Here is a 12,944-nt window from a genome sequence, read left to right as displayed (position 1 = left end):
ATAAATAAAATAAAGAACACTGACTGCTCTTTCAGAGGACCTAGGTTTGATTGCACAGGTGGCTCACGCCTGCCGTCACTCTGGTCCCAGAGGAGCCATGTCCTCTTCTAGCCCCTGCAGGTTCCGTAGTCACGTGTATACAGCCATACACAGGCAAAACAACCATAAACATAAAATAAATAAAATGAAAAAAAGGAAGAAATTGCCTTGCTGGGTCACTTTCATTTTGTGTGTGTTTCTTTTTTAATACCGAGAATATTCCTTTCCAAATGGCTCCATGGGCGTTTTGGGTTGTCCGTAGTTGGTTTCTTTGGTTTTTGTGATTGTTTTTACTCTTGGGGGCCCTCCACTCAGCTCCCAAGTAAACACGTGGAGACTTATTTATAAATGTCCAGCCTTAGCTTGGCTTATTTCTAGCCAGTTTTTCTTAAACTATCCCATCTACCTTTCGCCTCTGGGCCTCTACCTTTCTCTATTCTCTATTCTCTATTCTTTCTTTCTTTCTTTCTTTCTTTCTTTCTTTCTTTCTTTCTTTCTTTCTTTCTTTCTTTTTTCCATGATTGGCTGTGTGGCTGTGTGGCTGGCTGTGTGGCTGGCTGTGTGGCTGTGTGGCTGTCTGGCTGTCTGTGTGGCTGAGTGGCTGTGTGGGTGACTGTGTGGCTGTCTGTGTGGCTGAGTGGCTGTGTGGGTGACTGTGTGGCTGTCTGTGTGGCTGAGTGGCTGTGTGGGTGACTGTGTGGCTGTGTGGCTGTGTGGGTGACTGTGTGGGTGACTGTGTGGGTGACTGTGTGGCTGTGTGGCTGCGTGGCTGGCCCCTGGTGTCTTCTCCTTTTCTCGCTCCTCTCTCACTCCCCCAGCCTAGATTTCTCCTATTTATTCTCTCTGCTGACAGCCCCGCCTATCCTTCTCTACCGCCTTGCTCTTGGCTGTTGAACTCTTTATTAGACCAATCAGGTGTTTAGACAGGCAGAGTAACACAGCTTCACAGAGTTAAACAAATACAACACAAAAGAATGCAACACATCTTTGCATCCTTAAACAAATGTCCCACAGCATAGACAAATGTAACACTCCTTCAGCTAATCTCCACAACAGTTGTCTGTCCCGGCTGCACCCTCAGCTCTGGCTGCTCTAATGTTAATATCTTTCCTCTTCCTGCCCAGGCGACGTGTACAGCAAGAAGAGGCGGCTGCCTCCCCGGCCACGGCTGGGGGAGGGGCAGTGCTAGAAGGGGATTCACTCTGCTGGGCCAGCACACCCTGAACACAGCTCTGCTTCTACTGGGACAGGAATGAGGATGGCCCGTACCTCCCCATAACCAGGCCTCTCCGCTCACCTCGTCATCCACCTGTTCCCAAGCGCTTGGTGAAAAAACTAAAAAAGAAAGGTGAAATGGGTACCTGCCACTAAGCAAACACATCATGACCAACAGAGTCCTGTTCGCCCTCCTTAGTCTCCCTCTTGCTGCAAATGCCCACATGGCTAAGGTCTTGCCGCCCACCATAAAGCCCTGTGCCATGCCAGTCACCGCCAGACCTCCTTCCTGCCTGCTTTCCTCAGGGACGGAGGACACTAATCCTAATTCTGCTTCTGAGAGCATCGTCCTCAGGAACCGCCTGCTCATGCAGGTGCAGGGAGAAACCAGAATATTCCAAGAGGGGCATGTGGCTCTGAGAATATCCGGACAATGACCCCATGAAATTGGCATTTCCCCAGGAATATCGTGCTGAGAGAAGTAGACCCGGGGCCTTGGTGTCAGGCTGAGGTGGGGGGTTGGGTCCATTTCACACAGTGCTGACAGCCGGTCAGCCCACCTTGCAGCAGAGACCAGAGCCCAGACAATGAGGGGTCAGCGCTGGGCAGAACCACACCTGACTAGGCCTCTTTGGCTCTGCACACATCTAGATCTCTGTTCAAACCTGAACCTCATGTCAGGACCCTGAAGATGGACTTATAGGGGGTCACTGGACTGCTTTGTTTGTTCTTCCCAATGTGGCCACGCTGACTAAATCTCCTTTATCTGTTTCTACTGTAACTGATCTGTTTAGTTGGCAGACCGCGCACAGGCTGCTGAGCCAGGCTCTGACTCTCACAGCTTCAGAAGTACTAAGTTCCAGGCCTCTTCTCCAGAAGCCCTTTCCTTCACTCAACCCAACACCACCCTACCCGACCCTCACTGATCTGGGTTTTCCTCTGGTCCTCCACGCCACCTCCATCCTTCACGTTAGCCGGGGCCACACCATGCTGTGAAGCTCTCCCACTGGCTCACTTCCGGGATTCTTGCTCTCCCACCTCCCAGGACTGACTGCACACAAGCCCCAGGTTAGCAGGAATCCATGGCAGCCTGGCAGCAAGCATGCACGATGCCTACCGTCCACGCACTATGCCCACCATCCACGCACTATGCCCACCATCCACGCACTATGCCCACCATCCACGCATTATGCCCACCATCCACACACTATGCCCACCAACCACGCACTATGCCCACCAATCTCGCACTATGCCCATCAATCACGCACTATGCCCACCAACCACGGAGCACAGAGCCTTCCCCTTCCCGCACTCTGCCATGTGGACCTGATCTCACCTCGGACGCCCTAATATGCTGCTCTCTGTCTGTCTTAAAAAGGGGGGCATTCTGTCTCAGCGTCCCCTCTGAGGCCTGTATTAGTTATTTTTCTGCTGCTGTGACAAACAGCACGGCCAAGGTATCTTATGGAAGGTTTTGGTTCCAGATGTTTGGGTCCACGGCAGTGGGTAAGAGCAAGGCAGCAGCCGCAGGCATAGTGACTGGAGCAGCTGCCGAGCGCTCACACAAAGCTAGGAGAGCAAACGGGAAACGGTGAGGCTTTAACTCAAAAGGCTCTCAAGGGCTCCTCCAACAAGACTACACCCCCGAACCACTCCAAACAGCACCACCAACTAGGGACCAGGTGTTCAAATAATTCTGTGGAGAACATCACATCCAAACACCAGAGCCCCAACCTGCAATCTTTCCAGTCGCTACCTCAAATTCCACCTGCCCTCTCAGCACCTACAAATGCTGACCCCAGCACATTCCTCCTGGGTTGCACTGCCGCCCCAGGCTTAGGTGACACCTTATCAGGTCCTCCTGTCCCTCACCCCCATCACCATTCCTCCTGGTACCTGTACTAGCCAGCTGGCCAGGGAAGGAATTCAAGAGAAAAAAAAATCACGTCACCAGCCTCACGTAACTTCACATTGAATGTGGTTTTAAATCCCAAACCAGGACAGCACTCCCTCCTCACTGAGGCTCTACTGCTGCCCCTGTGCCCGCCTGGCAGTGCCCGTCCTTCTAAACGTCAGACTTGCTTTCCCCAGGGCTTAGTCCTGCTCCAAGGCTTTTCCCCAGGTTTTCTCTGTGGTTCCGGCTCAGACTGCCCCTTGCCTCACCTCCACACTCCCCCTGGCTCATCGCATCCATCCCCTCAGGTGGCTTTCCGTCCGCCCCAGGGCAGAGCCCAGGCCCCTTGGGCTTCTTCACCTCATTAGGCTGTATTCCAGGAATTTCAAACTCGACAGTTCCAAAATAGATTTCTCCATTCTTCATTCTTCCACCCTTGAAATCTGCTCTGCAGGCTGGCAAGGTATCTTGGTAAAGGCGCCTGATGCCAAGCCTGACAACCTGAGTTCGATTCCTGGGAACCACATGATGGAAGGGGAGGACCTACTCCTGAAAGGTGGCCTGTGAGTGTGCAAGTGTGTACTCGCCAACACACATGAATTAAATAAACAAACAAATATATAAATAGTGTCCTAGTCAGCTTTAACTGCCAACGCAGCCTAGATCCCCCCGAGAAGGGAGTCTGAGTTGAGAGACTGTTGAGATGAGACTGGCCTGTGAACTCTGTAGAGGGCTGTTACATTGTTAATCCATGTAGGAGCCCAGTCTACTGTGTGTGGCTCCATTCCCTAGGGAGTTCATCCTGGGCGATAAAGGCAATCATGAGCCTGGGAGTCACCAAACAGTATCCGCCATGGTTTCTGTTGTACTTCCTCAGCTGTGAGTAAATTCCTTGCTTAAAGATGGACTAGCAAGCAGGCTTGCTTTCAGGTTCCTTCTTGAGTTCCTGCCCTGAAACCCTCAGCAAAGTAAGCCAAGTAAGTCCTTTCTTCCCTGAACTCCTGTAATCAGGATGATTCTCACAAGGGAGGGAAACTAGAATAGACTCCTCCTCCCACTAGCACATAAGCACCCTCTCTCTGCACACTAGGACACACACCCCTCTCTCTGCACACTAGGACACACACACCCCTCTCCACACACTAGGACACACACACCCCTCTCTCTGCACACTAGGACACACACACCCCTCTCTCTACACACTAGCACATAAGCACCCTCTCTCTGCACACTAGGACACACACACCCCTCTCCACACACTAGGACACACGCACCCCTCTCTCCACACACTAGGACACACACACCCCTCTCTCTGCACACTAGGACACACACACCCCTCTCTCTACACACTAGGACACACGCACCCCTCTCTCTACACACTAGGACACACGCACCCCTCTCTCCACACACTAGGACACACGCACCCCTCTCTCCACACACTAGGACACACGCACCCCTCTCTCCACACACTAGGACACACACACCCCTCTCTCTACACACTAGGACACACGCACCCCTCTCTCCACACACTAGGACACACGCACCCCTCTCTCCACACACTAGGACACACGCACCCCTCTCTCCGCACACTAGGACACACACCCCTCTCTCCGCACACTAGGACACACACCCCTCTCTCTACACACTAGGACACACACACCCCTCTCTCCACACACTAGGACACACACCCCTCTCTCTACACACTAGGACACACACACCCCTCTCTCTACACACTAGGACACACGCACCCCTCTCTCCACACACTAGGACACACGCACCCCTCTCTCCACACACTAGGACACACGCACCCCTCTCTCCACACACTAGGACACACACACCCCTCTCTCTACACACTAGGACACACGCACCCCTCTCTCCACACACTAGGACACACGCACCCCTCTCTCCACACACTAGGACACACACCCCTCTCTCTACACACTAGGACACACACACCCCTCTCTCTACACACTAGGACACACACCCCTCTCTCCGCACACTAGGACACACACCCCTCTCTCTACACACTAGGACACACACACCCCTCTCTCCACACACTAGGACACACGCACCCCCTCTCCGCACACTAGGACACACGCACCCCCTCTCCGCACACTAGGACACACGCACCCTCTCTCCGCACACTAGGACACACGCACTCCCTCTCTGCACACTAGGACACACACACCCCTCTCCGCACACTAGGACACACACACCCCTCTCTCCACACACTAGGACACACGCACCCCTCTCTCCACACACTAGGACACACGCACCCCTCTCTCCACACACTAGGACACATGCACTTCCTCTCCACCCACCCCACCCCACCCCCACAACAGCAACTCAAGCCCCTAGGAGTGGGGACATCAGACATCAGTCAAGCCAGACCTGGGAATCATTCTGCATCCCCTTGTTTCTCCCCAGTTCTATTCACTAGCTCTCCTGACTCGGGCTCCACAGGACCTTTCCCACACACCCCACTCTTCCACCTTCTCTGCCCCTACCAGGCTGCAGCAACCGGACACAGCTGCCAGACTCCTTGTGCCGCCTCAGCCCCTCTTCAAGCCACTTTCCACACAGGCCCCTGAAAAAAGTGTGTGTGTGTGTGTGTGTGTGTGTAGTCAACATCAGGTGTATTTATTCTCCAATCGTTTCCTGTCCTTTATACAGGGTATCGCGGAGTCAAGGACAATTGTCAACTCCTGACGCTACTTCAGCGCTCGGAGTGAGTGAGTGCGCGTCTTCATACCTGGTTTTCCGTGATGCTGGGATGGAGCCCAGGGCTTCCCACACTCCGGGTAGCACTCTTCTGGCGGAGCCACATCCCCACCTCTACTCCTGATTTCTGAGACAGGGTCCAGCACTGGCCCGAGTTCACTAATTAAGCCAGGCCATCTGGTCACATCCCAGAAAGTTCCTGTTTCCACTTCCACTGGGATTACAAACTCAGGCTGCCGTGCCAGCTCTGACTAGCCTTGTTTTGTTTTAACATGGGTTCTGGGGATCAAGATCAGGGCCCTGTGCTTGCATGCCAAGCACCTAAGCAAATCAACTGACTCCCTAGTCCATGTGAATTTTCTAAAGCAGCGAACGGTAACGTGTTTAGCACTCCAAAGGGTCACCATTGATTGGTAAAATCTAAACCCTCTTCTAAACAGGGTCCACAAACCTTGCCCTACCAGCTCCTCCTCTTCCAACCACTACACCTAGAGCTTCCTTCCTACAGCGAACGTGGCTCAAATTAGCAGAGCACTCACTCACGGGCTTGAAGCCCGGGGTTCCATTTCCAGAAGCACACAAATCTGGTGCGTGGCATGCCTCTGTAATCTCAGCTCTTGGGAGGTAGGGACAAGAGGTTCAGGCTCTCTTCAGCTACACAGGGAGTTCAAGGACAGTCTTAGTTACCTGAGAGCCTGTCTCAAAAAAACAGAAGTAGGAGACAGACCTCTGGTGCCATGCAGTAGAGATAGGGCCAGCCTGTGTGACAGAAGACCAGAGCACGGGGCTGGGGAAATGCCTCTGTGGGTAAATAAAGCGCTGGCTGCAAGCATAAGGGTCTGCATTCAGATGTCCGGAACCCATGTGTGCTGGGATGGGTCTGTGATCCCAACAGGAGGCAGAAACAAGACAATCCTTGGGGCTCGCTGGCTGGCCAGGCTAGCAGAATGGGTAAGCTGCAGGTTCAACAAGAGACCGTATCTCAGAAAGGAAGGTGGCTGGGCATAGAACTGAATGCCTTTAATCCAGCACTGGGAGGCAAAGGTAGGTGAAGCTGTGAGTTCCAGGCCAGCCTGGTCTAGATGACAACTTCCAGGCCAGCCAGAATTCCACAGTGAGACTCTGTCTCAAAAAGAAGAGAGGCGGGGACGTAGTGAGGTAGATGAACTGGTGAGCTATCCAGCAGATGAAGGTCACTTGTCACCAAGTCTGACGACCTGAATCCTATCTCTAGGATTCATATGGTTGGACAGAGAGAATCCAACCTCCACACATATACATGCATTCAGCCTCCACACACAAAAACAAATTATAGAGCAATAACCACTTTAAGCTGTTTGCCAAGGAGATCACTTTGTCAACAATTTTTTTCATCCACTTGTTTTGGAGTTGATTTAAAAGAATCTCTGTGTTCCATTTAGTTTGGGGACCTGCAAGTTTTAAATTTTTAATTTCTAAAACTACTGCATATTTGGCCGATTAATTCTAGGAACTGACAATGAAGAACCAGAAGAAAGAACCTGAGGGTTCAGGTATGATATGGAAGTTTCTAGAACAGCAGGCACCCCTGACATATCTTTATCTCCTACAGCGCCCACATGCTTTGGGAAGCACCCTAACAAAAATCATCTCGATAGTGTCTAGTCTAAAACTTTTTCAAAAAAGAAGCCGGGCGGTGGCAGCACACGCCTTAGCTCCAACACTCGAGAGGCAGAGGCAGGGGGCTCTCTGAGACTCAGCAAGTCTGGTCTACAGCGTGAGTTCCCAGGACAGCCAGGACTACAAGAGAGAGCCTATATCAAAAATGAAAACAACAAAAGAAAAAAAATGTGGAGGCAAGTCTTCAAGAAGGCCAGTGGCGGTCTGGAGGCAACTCAGTTGTGGAGTGTGAGCCCAGCATACGTAACATCCTGGGTTCCATCCCTAGCACTGTGTGGACCATGTATGAGGTGCACCTTTGTTAGCTCAGCACTGAGAAGGTGGAGACAGGAGGCTGAGAAGTTCACAGTTGGGACAGTGGTTAGGAGAACTGGATAGCTCTTCCAGAAGACTTGGCTTCAGTTCCCGGAACCCACATGGCGACTCAGATCCCTTGAAGGTTGATGCCCCGTTCTGACCTTTTCTGGCTCATCTAACAGCATTCTAAACAGATGCTGCTCAGAAGTAATTGGAGCCAGGACGGAGATTTTGCTCAGTGAGAGAGAAATTGCCCCTCACTTACAAGGTCCTGCATTCAATTCTTAGCATAGGGAACTAAAAAATTAAGAAAGAAAAAATAAAATCAATAAAAAATAGTGGGGCTTAGGGCTGAGGAGACGGCTCAGCAGGTAAAGTATTTGTCTTGCAAGTGAAAGGACTTGTTTTCGATCCCATGGTAGGAAACCTGGCCTGGTATATTCCTAAAACCTCAGTCTCAGCAGAATATAGATCTAAGAGGATTCTGGGAAGTCACAGACCAGTTAGCCTGACCTACAGGGCAAAGTTCAGAAGAATGACAGACCCTGTGGTCTGTCCTGTGACTTCCAAATGTGTGTGTGTGTACACATATGTATACATACATATACATGCATATATGCATACACACACACACACACCCCTCTCTCCTGTGCTGTAAGGATTAGCTCAGTGGTAGAGGAGTTGCCTAGCATACACAAGGTCCTGGGTTCAATCCTCAGCAGCTCAGAGAGTGGGGTTCTAGTATTCTGTCTTCCTGCAGACAGCTCACAGAATTCCATGCCAACCGTTCTGGTTGTTATGACAGTGTCTCCAGATTCAAAGTCTCCAAGGATGACCCCCACATTCAGAAATGAGGTGAGCGGGGCGGGGGAGAGCTCTAGTCACACAGTCCTGAGAGACTCACCGTGATGGAATCCTAGAGCAAAACTCCCAGCCTTCAAACTTCTCACGGAGCCTTAAGGCATCATCCCCAAGGCGGGAACCTTGAAGAACTTCAAGGCAAGAATGGAGTGAAGATCTTGCCAGGTGGTGGTGATGCACACCTTCAATCCCAGCACACGGGGAGGCAGAGACAGGCAGAGACAGGCGGGCATCTGAGCTCAAGGCCAGCCTGGTCTACAGAGCTAGTTCCAGGACAGGGTCCTAAGCTACAGAGAAACCCTATCTTAGGGGATTAAAAACAAATCTTTTTTCTTCTTTTTGTGTGTGTGTGTGTGTATACATAGGTGTGCACTATCTGCTTGTGTTGCTGATATGGGGAATCTCACGTGCTGGCCCACTTTCTCCAGGGATCCTGTTTCCTTCACATGCTGGAATTTCAGGCAGGCTGCTGTGCCCACTGGGCATTTATTTGGGCTCTGGGGACTCAAACTCCAGTCCTTACCCCTGCAAGGCAAGTGCTTTAACCCCTAAGAATTAAAAATTCTGAGGCTCCACCCGTAGTACCAAATCAAACAGACAAAACACAAAGAACAGTCAACATCTCTATTTCCACCATCTACCAAGAACTTCCCAGATTCCATATAAGGTTCCAGCTGCCATTTTCCTATCTTTAGTGTCTAGGTCCTATTTTCCAAAAGCTATCTAGTAACTTACACCCACACTTTTTCTACAGAGAACCCAGGAAAAACATGGCCTCAGGCACAGTAAAACCTTGCTGGATCTCAGATAAGAGCAGTTATTTTTGCCAGGCAGCAGTGGTACACGCCTTTAATCCCTGCACTTGGGAGGCAGAGGCAAGTGGATCTCTGTGTGTTCAAGGACAGCCTGGTCTACAGAGTGAGTTCGAGGACAGCCAAGGCTACTCGGAGAAACCCTGTCTCATAAAACAAAGACAAACAAAAAGAGCAGCCACTGTTCCCAGGTGGAACTGGAAAGGAAGAGGAAAAGCTGGGGTGCCACACTGGCAGAATGTGTGCCTCGCCGTGTACAAGGCCCTGGTCCAACTCCTAACACACACACACACACACACACACAGGCTCTGGAGTAGGCAGAATCAAGAGAGCACCTACAGGGGACTGTACCTCAGTTTCTTCCCACTTATGTCACAGACTTAAGACTCCACTTAAAAAGAAGCCTCCAGGGCCATCGAGATGGCTTAGTGGGTAAGGTGCTCGCCACACAAGCCTGACAGCCTGCGTTTGATCCTGAAAACCCAAGTAAAAGTGGAAGGGAAGAACAAATCCACAAAACATCCTCTGACCTCCACATGTATGCCTAACACGTATATACACAATAATAAACAACGCGGCAGGGGCTGGAGAGATGGCTCAGCAGTTAGGAGCACTTGCTTCTCTTCCAGAGGACCCAAGTTTGGTTCCCAGCACCCATGTGGAGCAGCTAACAATCATTTGTCACCCTAGCTCCAGGGATCAATCCCATCCATGTCCTCTTTTGACTTCCAAAGGTATAAGCACACATGGGTGCTCATGTGAACATGCACACACACACCACACAAATAAAAATAAATCTATATATATATGTGTGTATATATGTATATATACACAACATACAAGTAAAAATAAATCTAAAATACATATATATGCATATATAAACATATGTGCACAACATATAAATAAAAATCTAAAATACATATATACACACATATATGGAAGCACACATACATACATACACACATATACATCACAGCTTCAGCCCGTGGCTTATTGGCTTGTTGCTCTGGGGGTTGTTGCAAAGCAGTGCATCATGGAGGGAGCACCTGATAGCAGAAGCTATTTACCTCTTGGTGAACGGGAAGGAAAGTCAGGAAGACACAGCATCTCCACACTCCCTGGGAGGACCCAGAGAGATACCCCACCAACTCCCAGCAGCTTCACAGGCTGCTGATCAATGCTTCACCGCGTGAGACTCTTGGCGAGCATTCCATCAAATCCCAGCATCACGCCCCTCCCACAGAGAGTATCTTAAACGCTGCCTCCCGGACTCAGACTCACAGAGTCCTGACCGTGAGGGTGGTTGACCAACCTTTTCACAGCTGCATTGATGCTGGCGTTCAGAGAAGGGACCTCCTCTAGACCACAGCACTAAGAAAGTTCCTGAGCCATTGTAGAGTTCTTGAGCATACAGGAAGCCCGGGTTCCATCAGTTCCACCCTCAGCTCTGCGTGGTAGAACACACAGGCTCCAGGCAGGAACATCAGAAGTTCAAGGTCATTTTCCTTACAATCAAGTTCCAGGTCAGCCTGGGCTACAAAAGACCAAGTCTAACACACAAGGAGTTCACCTGCATCTAACCTTGGCTCCAGTCCCTGTTCTTCCCAATATTCAGGACCTCCTTTCCTGGTTCCCTAATCCTCACAACTTCATCACCACTTTAATGTGTTCTCAGACTTGACATCCAAGAATATTGCTCTTTTAAAGCAATTGGCACATCTAACCCAAGTCCTTCCTCTATGATAAGCTTTGATCATTCAATATCCCCCAAACGGAAGAAAAGTGATTAGAAAATCAAGGCAGAGCAAGGGGATCCCTGTCTACAAGGGCTGAAGGCAAATCAAAGAAAAATCTATCTACTGGAGACTCCAGGCCCGCTCCCCAGAAGAACAGCCTATTAACATCAAAGTTTCAAGGTTCTAGTATTCACTTGGAAATGAACGCGGTGGGAGGAAGGACGCAGCTGTGGGTGTGGCGCACTCTGAGGCTCCAGGTCGGAGCCAAGCACCTGGAGTCAAGACGCCCAGGCCAGGAAAATCCTTCAAGCCACCGTGCTTCCAGAAGCCACCTTTAATGCTAGTCACACTCTGAAAGGCATTTGGAAGTCCGGATCAAAAAGTAATTCACAACCAACTAAGTCCCTTCCAAACTTCAAGAATCCAAGCCCCAGGTCACCCAAAGAACAAGTTCCTACCTTTAAGAAAGAAGTTTGGGCAACATTTTATCGCTCTGAAAGGAACTGAGGAAGTGGACCAACTCCGGCGGGAGGCCCGAAAAGGCAGGAAGTGGTCATTTGTGGGAAAAGGGAAGGACAAGCAGCAAAGGAAAGAGAAACTGGGGCACCTCCCCCATGTCCTCAGCACCCCCAGATCTCGCTGGGAGGCCCTCCGGCTTTCCCAGGGGACACCTCCCCAAGCCAAGCGGGGCGCGGCCCGGGGCGTTGTCCTTCTTCAGGGGACGTGTCCCTCCTTCCCTCCCAACGTGGAACCAGGAGGCCCGCGATCGCGCGGGGAGCGCATCCACTTCCCTATCCCAGAGCGCACCCCGTGCCTAGGGTCCCTTGCGGGGCGCAGCATCCTTACCTAGGGAACCCGTCCCACCGCTGCTCCGGCCGTACGCACAACCAGACTCGCCGCTCTCACGCGTGCCCCGCCCCGTCCTGGGGCCGGACCCCAGCTGTACCCAGTCGATTTGTCATTGAGCAGTCGTGAGCTCGCGTCCCCACCCCCCGGAGCGCGTTCCCGCTGTCCGCCCGGCAACCCTGGCCTCTCCAGAGCCGGCCCTCCCTTCCGCTCCCCGAGGCCACGCCTACCGACCAATCAGAAGCGGTACCTCCAAACTTTCGCCAATGAGGAAGCGTCTTGAGTGTAGGGGCGTGACGCTGAGAGACGGCCCCGCCCACCCCTCCTTCCTTTTGCCTCCTCCGGGGTACTAGCGCACGTGACCGCTGCTGCAGTGGCGGAGCTTGGGAACTTGTCTGGGGACGCCGGGAGTGGGCGGGTGCACTCCCGGGGAAGCCAAAGGGAGGCCAGAGCAGTGAGGAAAAAAACAAGGACAGAACTGATAGAAGGCAGTGGGGAGGACGAGATGGCTAAGTGTGGCCTGCGCCCTGGTGTGGAAGCGGACAAGCAGTTTTGGAGACCCTTGGCCTGAAGCTGGAAACTCCAGGTGGCGCCGCCTCTAGTTTAGCCAGTAGTAAAGGAATTACAGCTGTTAACTTGACCTAGGTCACAGCAAGGGCCAGAGCCCTAACCCAAGCCATAGCCTGCGGCAAAAACTACAAACAAGCTGCCCTCCTATCACCCTCTTAAACCCAGGAGCTTGTAATTTTCTATCTAATAGGATTTCGACTAGGGTCGATTTTCCTTAGCTGAACACTAGCCACCTCCCACCGCCTCATACAAACTCCATGGAGCATTTCACTGTATGGCAATTAATAAATAATT

The 12,944-nt window shown here is 51.4% G+C and overlaps 1 protein-coding gene across 2 annotated transcripts in view; it reads right to left on the bottom strand.

Annotated features, from left to right (window-relative positions):
- Ralb (RAS like proto-oncogene B) overlaps positions 1-12,256 on the bottom strand; it is a 43,911-nt gene extending 31,655 nt beyond the window's left edge. The window contains exon 1 of one of the 2 annotated variants that reach the window (XM_057770096.1): positions 12,081-12,256. The gene's annotated coding sequence lies outside the window, so the exon portion shown is untranslated. Of the gene's footprint in view, positions 1-11,692; positions 11,773-12,080 lie in introns of those variants that run through there. The other variant, XM_057770097.1, reaches the window with a different exon arrangement.
- Positions 12,257-12,944: the final 688 nt, after the last annotated feature.

The sequence above is a fragment of the Chionomys nivalis genome, chromosome 5 (genome assembly GCF_950005125.1).
Source record: "Chionomys nivalis chromosome 5, mChiNiv1.1, whole genome shotgun sequence".
Taxonomy (NCBI): domain Eukaryota; kingdom Metazoa; phylum Chordata; class Mammalia; order Rodentia; family Cricetidae; genus Chionomys; species Chionomys nivalis.
This window is presented reverse-complemented; position numbering and strand designations above follow the sequence as displayed.